The following is a 17,298-nucleotide window of genomic DNA, read 5'->3' as shown; positions in this document are numbered from 1 at the left end:
TAGTTCACTATTACTTACTGAGTAATCAGTCAGTGCTCTTTGGTAGTTAATAGGAGTGATGTAGGTGTTAATCATTAGTTCCTCCTTAGTCCCTGCATATTTACCTATTTACTACCAAACAGTATTGTAAAGTGTTACAGAAAAAGGTTGCATTTATGCACAAACATGGTAAAGAAAAAATTAATTAAAAGGATTAAAAAATTTGAATAAATTACAATTTGAAATAAAAGCTGAAATAATTGTATGTGATTTATTTAATAGTAATTTAAATGCACATTTTAATCTTTTTTAAGAGTACTAATCTTTAATTAATTAAATTAATTAATTAATTATTTAACTATTTATATATATTTTATATGCCTTGCAGTACTATCAACCATCATCTGGCAGTGGGTGGGCCTAACTCAGATCAGTCCGTTTGATTGGCTAGAACGTGCAGTAAGACAAGACCAATTGATCATGTACATTAGATTCATATTTCCATCAACTACTGATAAATTTAAGAGGCCAAAATGTCTGATTGATACTCTGCTGCTGGCTAAAGCTAGCATCTTTCCTACGTAGCTAGCGCTAAGGTGGTCTGTCCAGTGCTGGGGTGGAACCTAATGGAGTGGCAGATAATGGAGCAGCAGGGGTGTGCCTTAATGCCTCTTAAATTAAATTTGCAGCCTCCCTTAAGAGTCCAGGGCAGCTTTTACTTTCGACATTTAAATCAAAGTTAAAGTCAAAGTCGGCTTTATTGCTAATTCATCACGTATACAAGACATACAAAATAATGTATGTATCAAAATTTTGTTTATCACTATCCTTCGGTGTTGAAAACAAATTCCTAATCTTAAAATAAGAAATTAACTACACAGCAGCTTCACCAGTGTTAAATCAATTGAATTGACACTTAGTGTAATAATTTAACACTCTCAGTGTTAACACTAATAGTGCTGAATTAACAGTGGAGGATTTGCTGTGTAAGTAAACAATAAAGACTAAATAAACAGTAAAGAGTAAGATCAGTGTAAATCTAAAGGTCATAGGTAGCAGCAAGTTGAAATAGTGTAAGACATTCAGTAAGACTAGAGTAGCAGCAGAAGGTTTCTATTGACAGTGTGCAAGTGGCTGAGGAGAGAGAATTCAGCATTGGTGAGTCAGGTGGTTTGTGTACCTTTCTCCAGAGGGAAGGACGCTGAACATCTTGTGTGCAGGGTGGTTTGCATCACCCACAATAATGATCGCTTTGCGGGTGAGGCAGGTGGTGTATATGTGTTGCAGGGAAGGTAGAGAGCCACCAATGATTCATCCAGCTGTGTTCACAATGTGAACTTGTTAATAACGAGGCTGAAGTTGTGCCTTGTAAAATGTTGATGATAAATTAAAGAATGTCTAAAGGCTCATTATATTGTGGTTATTCATAATGAACTAAACGTATCTTGTGTTATTATAGAGTTTGGCTCATGTTTGTGTGGAGCCCACACTCAGCTGTGTGTTTCATAAAAGAAATGGGAGTTCTGAAAGTGCTTAAATATTTTCTGAATGTAAGTTTTTAGACTTTTAGCCTCAGTGAATCCTGAACTATCTGCAGAAACGGTGTACATCAGTGTTTCAGTGTGTTCAGAGATTAATTGTGGAGCCAAAGATATTTCAACTTTTCCTTCAGAAGTTATTCTCCAGAGCTGTGTTCTGTTCTGAAACTGATGATTAAGACTGATGCATCAAAACACTATATAAATACACTAAAATACAGAGTCTAGGAAGGAATGGGAAACTGTTCCAGGACACATCAGTGTTTCGTGAAAAGACCTCACACTGCATTTAAATCCAAACAAATTATTTTCTGAAATTAACATCTTGAGAAAAAAAGAGGAAAAACAAAACTTATGCTAAACATTTATATACATCATTTTTTAAAAATATATTTAAATCAGAACAATCAAATCAATGACATCAATAACAATAGACACAATGAGTAAACATTCTTTGTAGAGATCAAACCTCAGTATGGCACTTCAGGTGAGTTTAACATTTTTTTAATTTATCTTATCTATATATAAATGTTGGGTTTGTTTTTGTAAAAACTCCCACTGGCCTCAAAATAATTTACAACAGCTTTCTAAATAAACCCCACAAACAATTCATAAAAGATTTAGAATAATGCATTTGAAGTAAAAAGCCCTCAGCAACAAAACTGAAAACATTCTAGGGTTCCATTCAAGTGCTTGTCATTTTGTGGACAACAATCTCAGACAGCAATGTGAAAGATGGCTAAAACCATTCTCCTGAAGAGAAAAAACTGTACAACAACAAAGTGATGGGGGAAAAAAGTGAGCAGAAAGCCTTCTTCACACTTTCCCAAAACTCCGGACCCCACTTTGGCGGAACATTTACCCACTCTTTCTGCGCTGGAGGGGGTCTCATAGCATTTAAAAGCACAGAAGCCCATCACCTCGTGACATCAGCAGGTTAAAGGGAGCCTGCTTTGTTTCGTAAAGCAGGGGGACAAGCTGTCTGAAAAAGTGAGACTGGAGACATCTTGTTTTCACACCACAAAGAAACTGAATCTTATATCTCTCTCCACCCTATGTAGTGCATAATGTAGGTAATAACATCAATTCTGCACTCATAGTGCATCATAGCATCTAAATGAAAAAATATATAGTGGTATAAACAAATTAAAAATGTAAACATTCTTGTTTTTGATTGAGTAATTCTCAAAATGGTGGCTGCAGTATATAGTGATGTCATGTGGAACCCTAGGAAACTAGAAAAGCAAGACAACCATACACACAGTACAAAATATCCTGTAAAAATACAATATAAAACACACATTTATTCCCTGTAAAAACCCTCAAAGACTGTTTCAGTGTGAGGCATTGTTTGGTGTTTTGGAGCAGAGCTTCATGCTGGTCCTCCACTGACTGAGGGTTACAGCTGTAAATCTTCATTCACATTTATTTATTTATTTATTTATTTATTTATTTATTAGCTGGTCATTCAGAGTTTCTTCAGTGCAAACAGTGCTTTGATTGAAGCTGTGATACCCCTCCACCTCTCCAGTCCAGCAGGGGGCACAACTCACTTCCGAGCACTTTCATAATTGGCAGCAAACCAGTCACATGTTTCCTTGATGGCTGTGGAAACACATGAACAAGAGTTTCGGGTTTTAAACACTGATTGTAGACCATCTGTTGCTGCTCATATCAGATACAACAAGACCACTAATGACCAGCAGTGAATCTCAATCTTAACTGATACCTCCTTGATTTCTTAGCCCCCAAGCTGCTGTAATCAATGGGGAAGCACAGTTTCTGCAGGACTGAGCCTGAAGTAACAAAGCCAGAGGCTTTATACTCTGTTACAGCTCAGTGGAGCAGCACAATGATTTCAAAGCTGTAATTTTAAGGTATAAATATTACATAGTGTTCCTTTCAGTAGTTACCAGAGGAACTGAGGGAGGGTCTTAGTGGGTGAACAAACACTTTCTCTTCAAACCTCTGTTTATACAACACCTAGAGAACACTAACTACCAGCCTCTGTTTCACAGCTAGGTTTATGTAAATGTCCCGGCTCAGTTCAGTGTGGTTAACTTGACTGAGTCAGGTTCAGTCTGCAGTCGTTGTCATCATCATTAGAGAGGAGGGGCTAATGGTGCTCCACAACCCTGTTAGACCCTCCTCATCCACCAGAGGGAAACAGAGGGCTACACTAAAGTCACCAGGGTCAGACACGCCTGTGCCTTTTGGTATTTAGAGTGGCTCTAATGCACTTAATCTTAGTCTTTCAGTGTTCTTTCAGTGTTTGTTGCAGAACAACTCACACAACCGTGAAATATTAAAGTGGGGTTAGGTGGCATTCTGTGAATAAGAGACAAGGAGCACTGCCCTCCCTGGATGGGCTTGAGGCTTATTTCCCACATTCTCCCACATCCATTTGGAGTATGACTCTTAAACATCTGCACTCGAAGGGGCCCTACAAGAACTGAGGGGTAGGGCTAAGGGGTGAAATGGGACTCTGTCTTAAGTTCCCACATAGAAAAGCCAGGTTATTTCCCACATTTATGACTGGATTTACATTTTAGAAGCAGCACTTCCATACTGTGCGACACCTTGTGATTATTAATCAAATGAAACTGCTACTATCCCACAGTGGAATAGGCCTCGAATTAAGGGTGGATCCCAGTTCTTATTTTTACCCCTACCCCTCGTTTTCGAGTGTTATCTTGCCCCTTTTGGAATGGAGTTACACGGAGTAGTGTTTAAAGCTTTCATCAGAAGCAGCAATTCAGAGGCACTCTGCTGCAACATCATCAAAGTTCTTTATGACTTTAGTGTAGTTTAAATTTAAGGTGTCGCACGTTTTCAGAAGAGTTCCACCATCAGATTATCACCCACTCCACACTCTTCTGTGATTATGGAGCTGAATTCAGCTCTTATTCTACAGCTTTTCATTCAAAACTTCCAGTTCCACCTTAAATGCTGCTGTAGCCACAGGAGCTAGAATGTATAAATGCTTCACTATTTTAAGGTGGAACTGGAAAGTCAGAGATATCAGGTTCCATTTGTGATGTGTTCTTCTTTTTATGAAGTAAAGGGCTGTAATCTACTGAACATACATTAAACTGATGTAATACACTGGTGATCATAGAGTTTTAAAGGAGAAACACTGACATCTTTAGTCACTGATCAGTGCAAATCTGTTACGAAGCGTGTAGTTAGCTCTCACCTTTTTTGAAGTCAGTAAAGACAAAGTCTGGACGGTAGTGGCGGAGTTTGGCGTTGCTGGCTGGTTTCTTCAGCTGACCGTCTGATTTACTCGTGTCGTACTGACCACAGAGTCAAAGACAAAGTACAAGTGATGGTCTTAGATTCATCCCTTAGATTTATACCCTTCTGGCTGACACCTGGCACTGAGCCTGCTGATATTATGTTCATGTGCAGCTGCACTATAGGACATGACTTATACAGGGGATGTATATTTTAGAAAAAAAGACCTGAGCACATTTTAACACCTGCGTCCACAAAGAGTCAACTTTAACGTAGAGGAGGAGTGTCCCAAAATTTCTGGACAGAGTTTTTCGTCCTGTTTTACTGTATATTTACTGTTTCTGCTGAATTTAACACTGTGGGAAGCTTAAAAATATAATATTATAATATATTTTTTTTTTTTACCATGGAGCAGGAGTACGACTGGAAGGATACAATCACTGGTTCTGTGAACTCATAAGCTTCAACGATTGCATCAACAACATCCTTAATAGTGATCTCCTCATCTTCACCAACTACAAAGAGAGAGAGAGAGAGAGAGAGAGAGAGAGACAGAGAGAGAGAGAGAGAGAGAGAGAGAGGGGTTAGTTTATCAGACCGCTGCCTGTTGGATATCATCTACATCTATAACCACTGTCTAGAGTGTGTGTGTGTGTGTGTGTGTGTGTGTGTGTGTGTGTGTATGTATGTGTGTGTGTGTTTCATTAAGGATAAAGTGTGTACCTGAGAGTATAATGGGATCCACCTCATCGTATTCCCTCAGAACCCACAGACAGAGACGAGCCAGGTCCAGAGAGTAGATGAACTGACGGAGTCCTCGACCAGAACCACAGACCTCCAGAGCCGTGCCGTCTCCTAACACACACACACACACACACATTCAAGGAGACTGTAAACTCTGGGTTCCTATTTTAACAGCCTGATAAATGCCTGAATTGTAGGTAAATATTGGATATTATATAAAGGCCCTGGTCACATCAGGGTCCGTTCTCTAAAGTGGATAAACGCCTCTTACTCTTGGCTGTGAAGGTCTTGTGGACGAGGGCTGGAAGAACGTGAGCGTCGTCCAAGTTGAAGTTGTCTTAGGGGCCGAAGATGTTGGTGGGGATGATGGCTGTGTATTTGCGTCCGTACTGTTGAAAACAAGCCCTGCGCAGGGCAGGAACACAGGAGAACCGGGGCGTTTACATCAGCTCTCAGCACGTTTACAACAGACCACCACTAACTCTAAGCTCTGCTTGATCAGAATCTAATTCCTCTTCATGACTGACTCAGACCTGACTCAGACCCTGGAGTCCTGCAGTTCCTTCAACATCCTTTAACCATAACTGCTTTAACAAACGTAGGTGAAGAAACCATTAAACGTGTGCTTCATATTAGTGCTGTCAAAATAAACAGGTAAAAAAATGTGGGAATTAATTAGAGTAGATTTATTTATTTATGTTTTAATGCTAATTAATCATTTTACCACACACACACACACACACACACACACTCTCCCAGTAGCTTTCACTCAGCAAATTAAGAGCTTGTAATTCGAAAATCTCCCTCCTGAAAATACAAGGAACTGCTAGCATTTTAACTTTATTGTTGTGATTATATTTTTACATCGATACAATATAAATATATTATTGTGTTGATCTCACATTGGTTCTTTTATTTCACACTTAAATCTCCATTCATTAAAACTTTAGTCTTAAGGGCCATGGGATTAATCACGATTCATTTCAGAAAATGTTTTTACTGGTTATTGTTACTCAATTTTATTTACGTTCAGTGAAACAGCGCCACCAGTGGATGGGGGCTCAGTTTGTGATTGTTAAAGAACATTATAATCATAACCAATGCTACTGTAAACTTTAAAAGGGTTAAACTTCAGACGGTCAGTCTATAATTCCTCACCTGTTGTAGACGTCCACCATCCGTTTGGCGTGGGCGTAACCAGAGTTGGACGGGTGAGGGGGTCCGTTATGGATCTGAGGACGAATGATGGGGATGAGTTGTTTTAGACCCCAGTGATGTCACTATCCACATGTTGCAGCTGATATCACAGTGTAGAGGAGCCGCCATATTGGGGACCTACTCATTGACTCAGTGATATTTTAAATGGTTTTATTGTTTCTGTCAACACTGAGTCCTCATTTAGACATTTAACATTAAAGAATTACGTATGGTTCTCTGATTCATTTATCCATGTCACGAAGACGATTGGGATTCTGTCTCAGCTTCACTGTGGCATTGAAATCCCTCCCACTGATTGAAACAAGAAAGTTACCGAATGTGTATGATCTGTGTATGTATAGTTCAGAGTAGAGAAATACATTGGTGTCTGACAGATGCAGATTTCCATTAGACCTAATGTAAAAAATGCTACTATGGCTAACAGTGGATAACTGTTTTTTACCTGTGGTATGTTTTACAATCCCAGACACACACAGTCAGTGGGTTTCAGTGTTTCTGAGTTGAATAAAGATGATGTCATTGACTGTACGTACCATAGTCTCGTCGATGGGGTAGGTGGTCTTGTCGGGGAAGATGCAGGTGGACAGACAGGAGACCACTTTGACCACTCCGAACTCATGGGCTGTGTGCAGCACGTTGTCGTTGATGGCGATGTTTTTTCTCTGAAAGGTAACAGACAGTGTTTACGTTCCTCTTTCTCAGGAAAGACGTCTATACACAAGTCGGTTTGTGAGGAGGAGCTTTACCAAGAAGTTGAGGTTCTCCCTCAAGTGCAAGAAAAGTCCTCCCACCATGGCCGCCAGGTGAATCACGTGTGTTGGGTGATACTTCTCAAAGATCGCTCTAGTCTCTGCCATGTTTCTGAAAGAAGAAAAGCAACAGAGCTGTGACGTCATCTGTGACATCTTCACTCATGAGAGGACACCAGTCTCCACCTTTAGGACACAGTGCGGACAAAGTGGGTCAAATGTGACGCAGTTCCCAAACTGATCCAGGCAAGATTTGTTTAGTTTGGGTTGAGTCTGAAGTCTTTACGGTAGGAGTCTCTGAGGTCTGAGTATAATCTTTAGTCCCTGAATCAGAGCCAAGTTCTCAGTCTCTGGGGGTGAAGAATAACTGGCAATATCACTCACCACCACTAGAGGGAGGCAGAGGGTCAGACTTCCAGCTGTATTCCGTGCAATCAATCCACAACACCTGCCCCAGCTCTACTTTAGATGTGTAAGTGGTTGCACAGGTGTGTGATTCTTCTTAGAGATTATGCATTAATTGCTTTGTCCTGATGTTTTTCTCTTACCCAATTGTCTTATTAAACCATTTAAATTAACTGCCCCCGGTTGTTTGCTCTGAGCTATCTTAGTCTTTAATTCCATCTCAAAGCCAAAAGCACTAAGCCCTGTTCACGTGACAAGGCAGTGTTGGAGTCTACAAGAGCCTGTGTAGTTCTACTGGAATTACCACTCACCACCACCAGAGGAAGGCAGTGGGTCAGCCTCTTAACTACAATCACTGCAATGTACCCCTTGCCCCAGCTCTGTTTCAGCAGCTCCCGTCATATGGGGTGAAAATCAGTCGTGTGCTGGTGTAAAAACTCTCAGGCCATGTTCTGTGTTGGGTTTAAAGCCTGCTCTTGGGTTTCAGGGTGAACACAAATCACCTTCTGTCCGTGGGTTGGATTGTATCTGAATATTTGACGCTATATTTTATGGTCAGTATTTAAAATATAAGATGTACAGAGAAATATAACATTGAGAGAATAACGTCATAAGATTTCAGGCATTAAATAAATCACTGTGAACGGCCAGACTCCAAACTGCTACAGTTTTGAAGGGTTTCAGACTGTTCTCAGGACTGTTCTCTAACAGTTTAATTTCCGTTTTTAAGAACAGGAAAACGGTGAAATGGTTTTTCTATCATTTAAAACGTTTACTTTCGACCAGTCAGGGGTTAATTCTGTGACTAAATCTCAGTAAATACTGTGTAATTAAGTTTGATTTACGAGCACTTTTCAAATTTATTGTAGAAATCTTTAATTATGTTTTAACAAGTGGCCCTGAGACTTTTATTTTAAAAAAAGACATCATGAGGGACTTTAATGTTCAAGCGAATTCAGACCAATATTAACACTTTAGGAAAATTAAAACAGCCCCTGAATCCATGTTATTTTTATCAGTAACAGAAGCTTTGATGAAGAACATTAGCCAATTTATTTTTACCAAAAGAAAAGGTTAAAATAAACCACAGAGGGTCAGACTCACGTTAGATCGGCGTCTTTGGACGAAAGGAAGATCCATTCTTCTCCTTCTTTCGCGCCTCCTTCCTCCTTCACCACTCTCTCTATGGCTCTCCCCACCAGACCACTGCCCCCGGTCACCAGCACACACACCCGTCCATTCTGACCCCCCGACTGTCCCTCTGTCTGTCCCTCCATCTGAGCACAACAAGAGAGGAGTGAGGCTCAGAAATATCCACAATAACAGGAGATCTCAGTAAACTCAGTAGATCAGTCTTGATATTAATGTAAGACCAACACAGGCTTTGTGGGGAAAATAAACACATTCACACACTACAGTAATGGGTTAATTGTAGCGAGCGGGAACTGTACCCAAGAGACTGGATTTAAAAGTTTATTTAGGACATGAAAAGTTACCTCGGTCATTTATTCATCACTTAATTATTGTTCCAAATTCACATTACATTTATCATGGTTTATATCTCAGCAGACTTTCATCTTCATTTCCTTTAAAACCCTTTAAGCTTCAACTGGAGCGTGGGCAGCACACTGTAGATACACCTCTGTTTTATAAAGTATACATTTTGGAAACATAAGGCAGTGCTGTTGGGCCACGCTAGATTTCCATAAATACTCTAAGGATGTGCTGTGCATGTTTTTTTTCCAACTGTAAAACATTTGAATATATTTCCATATCAGGACCTGACAGAAGTAAATAAATAAATACATTATAGACATATTTATTCATATGTCTGATTTATAATCATATATAATGTGTACAGCAGTTGGCTTCTGCTTGTTGAATCCAGTGTAAATTAGTAATAACTGATAATTCAGTAACTCATTCCATACAGCTCAGGTCCATATGAGGATTCTGCATAGTTTCTAATATTTAAATTTTAACGAGTGAAATCTGCTACTTTTTAAAAACCCAAATATTCAAGTGTATCCCCCTCTAAAGAAAAGGCCACGCCCTGGTGTGTGATGTAATGATAATAACCAATCAGAGATCAGTAGAGTAGTGAACATATCAAAATCACATCAAACACATCAACATGTGGTGATCTTAGGATTATAGCAGTGTTCTACAGCTCTGAGGCTCAGAGTCTGAGTGGAGGCTGAATACAGAGCTGTGTGTATGAAGCTGTAGTTTCTAAAAACTGAGTAAATGTTCCGTTGTGTTGAACAATGCAGGTTTTGTGGACACTAATGACATGTTGACTTATTATCAATGAAAGTAAAACAGGTTATGCAAATGGATATTGAAGGAAGGAAATAGGGAACTGGGACTGGGACCTGTTCTGCTTTGTAAAATATTAAAGACTGTAGGCCAACTCTTGCTCTACATAATGGTTACTTCCCTTTCCCCACCATCCTTCAGTGCTCAGGACCCCCACAGAGCAGGTGTGATGTGGTGGTGGATCATTCTCAGCGCTGCAGTGACACTGACGTGGTGGTGGTGGTAGTGTGTGTTGTGCTGGTGTAGAGTGGATCAGACACAACACTAGTGCGTTTGACTCATACAGTGACTGGGCATGGACCAATCAAATCCAGTATTTTTTCTCAGTCTAGCAGTGAAAGCCTATCAATAATTTATCATCCAATGTTAAAAGTAATAATCTAATAGTCATAATAAAGTTTATGGGTTTATACTGTTAGACATTCACAGGGACATTTGTGTTTGAAAAAGTGGTGAATTTGTTTTTTTTTATCGTAAAATATGTATTTATTTAGTTTTAAATCAATTCTCTGAGTTTAAAATTTTGGGAAAAATACAAATTATGCATGAAATGTCCTTTTATCTCTTTTTTATAGGAAAGCATTATTTACACACACACACACACACACTCTATTATCGGTTTATGTATTTACTTTTATTTTCATTTGTTCATTTTGTTGGACTATACATTTTTGTTAAGTAAAAATAGGTTTTCTCCTTATGTACTTATTTTTTTCTGTAATTTTATGTATTGATTTAAAGTTAATATTTATGAACTTATTTAGTTAGTTTAATTATATTTCCTACGTATTTGCCTTCTTTATATTTTTTTATCCTGACATTGTCTCCTGTGTAAATTTCTCTCTCGCACCAATAATAACACACTCACAGAATGAAGTTTCAGGTTCAAAAGGCTTGTAAAATCTTATCCTGAAAGTCTGATTCAGAATAACGGCGCGCGAGCCTCATGAAGACTATATTTAGCTTCATTAATATCAACGAGAAGTTTAATGACGGTTATTAAGACTATGAGCGCCGTGAAGCTGAAGGTTATTTAGAAAATGGAGCGGTTATTTTACCTCAGAGCAGGTTCGCGCGCGCTGCTGATGAATTCTGAGCGGGACACGCGACCTGCGGTGGTTTATATCGCGTCACACCCAAGAGGGCACTACTTCACTGTCTCGCTCTCTCATGTATCATTCCGCCCCTTCACCTGTTCAGGTAACGCTAAATCACAACCCTGTTAAAGCACCTCAACACACCATCGATACATACAACACGGGGAGGGGCGGCTTGCAGTGTGTGTGTGTGTGTGTTGAGGTAGGGGCTTTGCGGTGGGGGTCCTCTGCAGGACACTCAGGCAAAAGTCTTCTGCACGTTCTGTTTTTTGCAGACAGATTCAATATTTAAGTAGGGAATTTTTTTACACACTCATATCCCATGCAGCCAATCAGTCACAAGATTAAAACCACTTACAGATGGGGCTACAATGAGCACATGTACAAAAGCACTAATCAAAATGGGTCATTCACTGCTGCTGGAGTCCACTCTCTGTCCACTCTGTGAGACACTCCTCCCTCGTTGGTCCACCTTGTAGATGTAAAGTCAGAGACAGTAGCTCATCTGTCGCTGCACAGTGTGTGTCGCTCGTCCTCTAGTCCTTCATCGGTGACACAGGACGCTGTCAGCTGTATGTTTTTGGTCGGTGGACTGTTCTCAGTCCAGACACTGAGGGGTTTAAAAACTCCAGCAGCACTGCTGTGTCTGATCTCAGCAGTGTTACCTACTACACAATCCCAACTCTAATCTAAGCCCAAAACTCATGGTACAGTAAGTCACGACCTGACAACAGCAACCTCACTGCTCTGGGCTGGGTTTGCCAAAAGCATCTTAGAGCAAACAGGTTTCTTAAGTGGTAGAGGGAGCATCGTGGAGCATTCACTCTCCCTCCCTGTTAACGTGACCTGAGTGCATGCCTACAGAGCATGTTACAGTAAAATGTGACTCAGATTATCTGGAGGAGGGCTGGTTATTGTGCAGATATTGAACATCCAAAGTGTCCTCAAACTTTATTAACCCTTGTCAACAGATGCCTAGAAATGAACACAAATCCTGATTGGTCGAAAGCAAAGATACATAATTGTAATTAAGGAAAGTCCACACCTTCCCTGCATTAAAGGTTTAGCCTCGTATTGTATCAGTGCACTACAAGGCAGTCTTTAAGAACAACTTTACAGAAGAACAGAGTTAAACTTTCATGTGTTTTTAACGTGGGAATTTGGAGAAATACCAAAGCAAAGTCCTGAAAAGTGCCTTTTTTATACATACTTTATTAGGAACTTCATAAAAAACATCAAAGCATCCCACTGCAACCACAAAACATCAAGATAATACACCTTTTCTTTCTTTTAACATGTAAAAACAGTACATACCACATAATTCATACCAAACTTCTATCATTGTAAGAGTCCATGGATGTTTGTCTTTTGTTCTTCTGTCCACTGTTCTCAGTCTTTTCAATTCACACAACATCTGTTTAAAAACAACCTCCGCAGGGATTTGAATTTGATTTATAATCATTTTACATCTGGTTTTACAGAGTTTGTTATAAACTGTACATAATATAAACCAATAAATATCTCTTACCTTCTTTGAGAGTGTATCATCGAACATGCCATACATTCGAGTTTTACAGTTAATATCCACATTAAAGCCCAGATCTTTCATTCTAGTCCATATTCCTGCTGCTCGTCCACATTCAAGGAACAGATGTTCTTTTATTATAAATACTTTTACTTCTAAGGGTTACCCAGTTGAAGTTTAATTGCTTGTGTTCTTCCAGGAAATCTCCATAAATTAACTTGAAATAAGGAATGCCTTGCCTGGCCCTTCCTCTTTTTGTGGTCCATGTTGTTACATTACCAGCCCAGACTGTGTTCTGTTCACAGCGTGTGCAGCATTTTTACAAAAAGCAATTATTAATTTAGAGCCCACTTCTACCACCAGTTGTTTCAATTTGTACAAGACCTCTCTTTTTGTCACCTCCCCAGTGGTACCCCATACAAACCATACACACATTTTATTAATCCGTTGAATACATTTATCTGTGGGTGAGAAAGCAGTCGCTAGGAACAAAGCTTTTTACAGAATGAGGTGACCTGTAATGACCTGTGTCCGTGTTTAATAATTTACTATATCCCAGTGTTGCAATTCAGTATTCATTTCTGTTCCGTTAACTCCCAGTTATAATCAGATCATTAATTCTCAGGAATATTCAGCCCTATCATTTTTATTTGATCTTTTAACATAATATTTAAAGGTGGGGATCATATTCTCCAACCAAATACCTTTTGTCAATGTTTAATTTTGCTCCTGCTACCACTTCATGATCTTTGAAGTGTTGGTTTGTTATGTGTAACTCCATTTGTTTAGGGTTAAGGTTTGGTTTCTGATAAAAACAGTGAGATCATCTGCGTTAGCCATTAATTCAACATTTTCTGTGATTGCAGTTCAATACTGTCCTTTAACCCTGTGCCCAATCTTTTGATTAAATCTGTGCTGCAACTTTAAAAGAAAGAAAGCCCCGTACAGTCGGCTCTGCATTTCCACATGGGAATGGACTCCATTACTATTACAATATTTAGTTCTCATTCAGACATTAAGATTAAAGAAATGTACACGAGGAACACTGACCCTTTCAGTCGAGTCACATTTGTAAACAGAGCCTTGTTCTGCCAGCGCCACTCAGTACAGAGGAACTTCCCTAATAGCACCACACTCCCTACATAGTGCACTACGTCCAAACAGTGCACAGAATGTTAGAGAAGGAGGTTATCAATGTGTATTTGATTCCTTTATATTTTGTCTTTGTGTTGGGAATTTTCCCTTTCTTATTTATGTTGGTCTTCTTTTTATAAGCGTATCCTCTCGGTCTGAGCTTGAGCCGGTGGCGTGTCATTGTTGGATTTACCTGCTGTTTTTCCCCAATCCTACTGTAAATGTGGTGGAGCGAGGATTCACACAGTGCTCAGTGACAATCTCAAGTTTGAATCCCGTTGTGGGAGATTTCAGTTCTGTTAAACAACTGGAGGTATTTAAGAGCTTTTTCAGACAGTGAAGATGTACAGTGAACAGAGATGGGTGTTACTGACAGGACGACCTCATTTGTGAAAATTTACTTGTTGAGTTTCAGTTGCAATAAATAAATAAATAAATAAAATGTTTGTTTTCCACAGGCAATAGTTGAGGCATTTTTTCTTATTTTGTTAAATTCAACACATAATTGAACTGTAAAATACTACAGTAAAGTTCATATTTGGTGGACACAGGTGTTACATTGTGCTCATACTGATTGTATATATTCCCTGTATGAGTCATGTTAGATAGTACAGCTGCACATGAGCGTAATGTCAGCATGCTCAGTGCCACTTATCAGCCAGAGGGGGATAAAGACCCCCAGCACTGTACTGGGGAGCAGAGATATTGTACTTTTGCAATGGTTTGTGATCCACAACGAACCTGACCTCAGTCATGCTAGTGTGTTTCTCAGTCAAATCTTCAGAGCAATGTTTTAATACACAGTATAAACTTTCCTAAGATACACCACAGTAAAGTATGGACACTTTATTAAATACTTTACCATACTGAGATCATTTAAATGTCTCTGTAGTGTCAGAAAGTTTCATTTTTCCATTTGTTTTGAGAACATTTGTATTCCACAGTCAGATGAACCTAAGACACAAACACTTGCACTTTGTCCTTCACACACACACACACGCACTACACTAACCTGTCCATCACTGAAAAGTGATGCCCATAAGAACATCACTGAACTGATCATAGCTGGGTGGGGGGCCTTTTCCCACACAGAAAAGTCAGACAAATTGTCCAGAATTACTGCTTTAAATTAGTGCAGCCCTGTGACTTCCTCTGATGGAAGAGAAGGACCTACTGGAGCTGTGGAGCACATTCAGAAACCGATTTTAACCCATCATCAAATAATTCTTCTGTGATGATTACTGTACTGACTAAACTTGCCCTTAGTCAAGGACACTGGACTTAACTGAAGATTAACTGTATACATTTACAGGCAGACTTTGTGTATGCACTCAAAGTTCTTGTTAGCTATGTAACAGAACTGCTCAGTTAATGTCCTCCTCTAAGGGTTTTGAGATATTCAGTGGTGTTGTGTAAACAGCAGTTTAAAAAGAATGTTCCCTCACTCCTAAGACTCTCATTCAATTCCTCTGAAAACAAAGAAATGATAAGACCCATTTTCTAGGGTTGCATGTGACATCATTGTGTATCACATTTTCTTGGCATGTTTTATCCACTTTGTCACTGTAACTTTTTTTTTACTCTTTCAAAGTAAGGAGACAAATGTTATCCTTTCACATCTGTTATGCCAGACACTTGGTCCACAAGATGGCAGACACAGCAAGAAATAACTTGGCTGGATTCCTAGAATATGTTATTTAATATTATGTTTTGGGTTTTTTTATTTGTGACTGAGGGTATTTTGCTTGAAATTCTAATCATATTTGTGAATTATTGTTGTATTGAATTATTGTATTTTATTGAAGCAAGTGGAATTTAGTTTTTCTCAAATGTAATGATTTTTTGGAAAAAATGCACATGTAAAAAATTAAATTCACACAAATTGCCATACTTAGGTTTAATGTGTTCATTCATTTTGTGTCCATGGTTATTGATGTGATAGATTTATATTGCTTGCTCTATTTACTTTACGGTTATGAAAAATATATATGAAATATAAAATGTTTTGCCCAAGCCATATTTTTTTTTCTCTTTTTAGCCAATATAGTTTTTAATTATTTATTTGGATTAAAATATGTTATTTGATTGACCAGATAGTCCTCGGTTTCAAAACAGAAAACATAGCTCTGAAAACCAGCTCTAGAGCTTGTTGACATCTGAACACCCTGAAACAGTGATTTATACCTGCAGATACTTCAGGATTCACTGAAGCTCTATCAGTGCAGAGCAGATTCTAAAGATTTCATTAAAAAAATTTATTAAAGCTCTTTCAGAAATGTTCTTGTTCCTCAGTGCTAAGAGGGGGCTTCACACAAACAATAAATTACAGAAACCCCACAGTTACTAACACCAGCTTTATTTCAGAAATAATATTTCCGTTATATGTCTGTTATAATTTTAATTATACAGAAATAATGCACAGCAAGCCACAGTTGAACCTACATGTTTTCCATTATTCACTCTGATCAGGGTCAGTAATGAGTTCAAAGTCAGTCACCAAGAACCCTACACTAAGTTTTTAGTCTTTTTCAGCTATTGAAGAAAACAGAATGTTTTCTAATGTTATCTATATAGAATCTATGTAGCAGATAAATAAATGCATTGAAACACTAACAGTATGCATAAGGGAAAGAGAGAGAGAGAGATAGCAAAGGAGAACACAAAAAAGGAGAAAAAATATTTGTGGCCAGAAAGAAAAGACTAGGATTTTTGATTTTTTATTTTTAAATACTCTGTGTGTGTGTGTGTGTGTGTGTGTGTAAATGGGTGTGTGTGTGAGAGAGAGAGAGAGAGAGAGAGAGAGAGAGAGAGAGAGAGAGAGAGAGAGTTTAAACAATACAAAAAGAAATACTTTTTATACAGGGTGAGTCAAAGGTCTGAGGACACCCTTTTATTTCAGAAATGAAAGTGAAAATGACATATCTGAATACTCCAGTGAGTAATGGGTGGGGCCTATACTTTAGACTATGTCCAGAACATGGCCGCCATCTTGAAAGCCACCATACCGGATCAAGGGCAAGTTTTTCCAAAGGGAAGGTGGTCATGTAGCATATCATAGAAGACATAAATTGTCTCAGAAATCGATTGCCATGATCAGATTTGCGACAGGGGCAATTCTAGGAACAGAGATTTAGAGGTGCTAAGCACACAGTAAGACTAGCAGCCCCGCAGACTCCACACCGATCAACCAGCTAAATGCAATATTAGCCTCCTAGATAAAAAAGTCAGATATATACCTAACATTAAAAACATTGTTAAAATATTTTGTTTAAACCATATGTACTTTCCATGGATCTTTTCTATTTTTATAATATTAAAAAAAACATTTCAGCTTATGAGAGATAAACGTACAT

The 17,298-nt window shown here is 38.7% G+C and overlaps 1 pseudogene; it reads right to left on the bottom strand.

Moving 5' to 3' along the window:
- Positions 1 to 3,066: 3,066 nt before the first annotated feature.
- LOC136687420 (GDP-L-fucose synthase-like) lies at positions 3,067 to 9,060 on the bottom strand (annotated as a pseudogene).
- Positions 9,061 to 17,298: the final 8,238 nt, after the last annotated feature.

The sequence above is a fragment of the Hoplias malabaricus genome, chromosome 2, assembly GCF_029633855.1.
Source record: "Hoplias malabaricus isolate fHopMal1 chromosome 2, fHopMal1.hap1, whole genome shotgun sequence".
Taxonomy (NCBI): domain Eukaryota; kingdom Metazoa; phylum Chordata; class Actinopteri; order Characiformes; family Erythrinidae; genus Hoplias; species Hoplias malabaricus.
The sequence above is the reverse complement of the archived record's forward strand: the minus strand, read 5'-3'. Positions and strand labels throughout refer to the sequence as shown.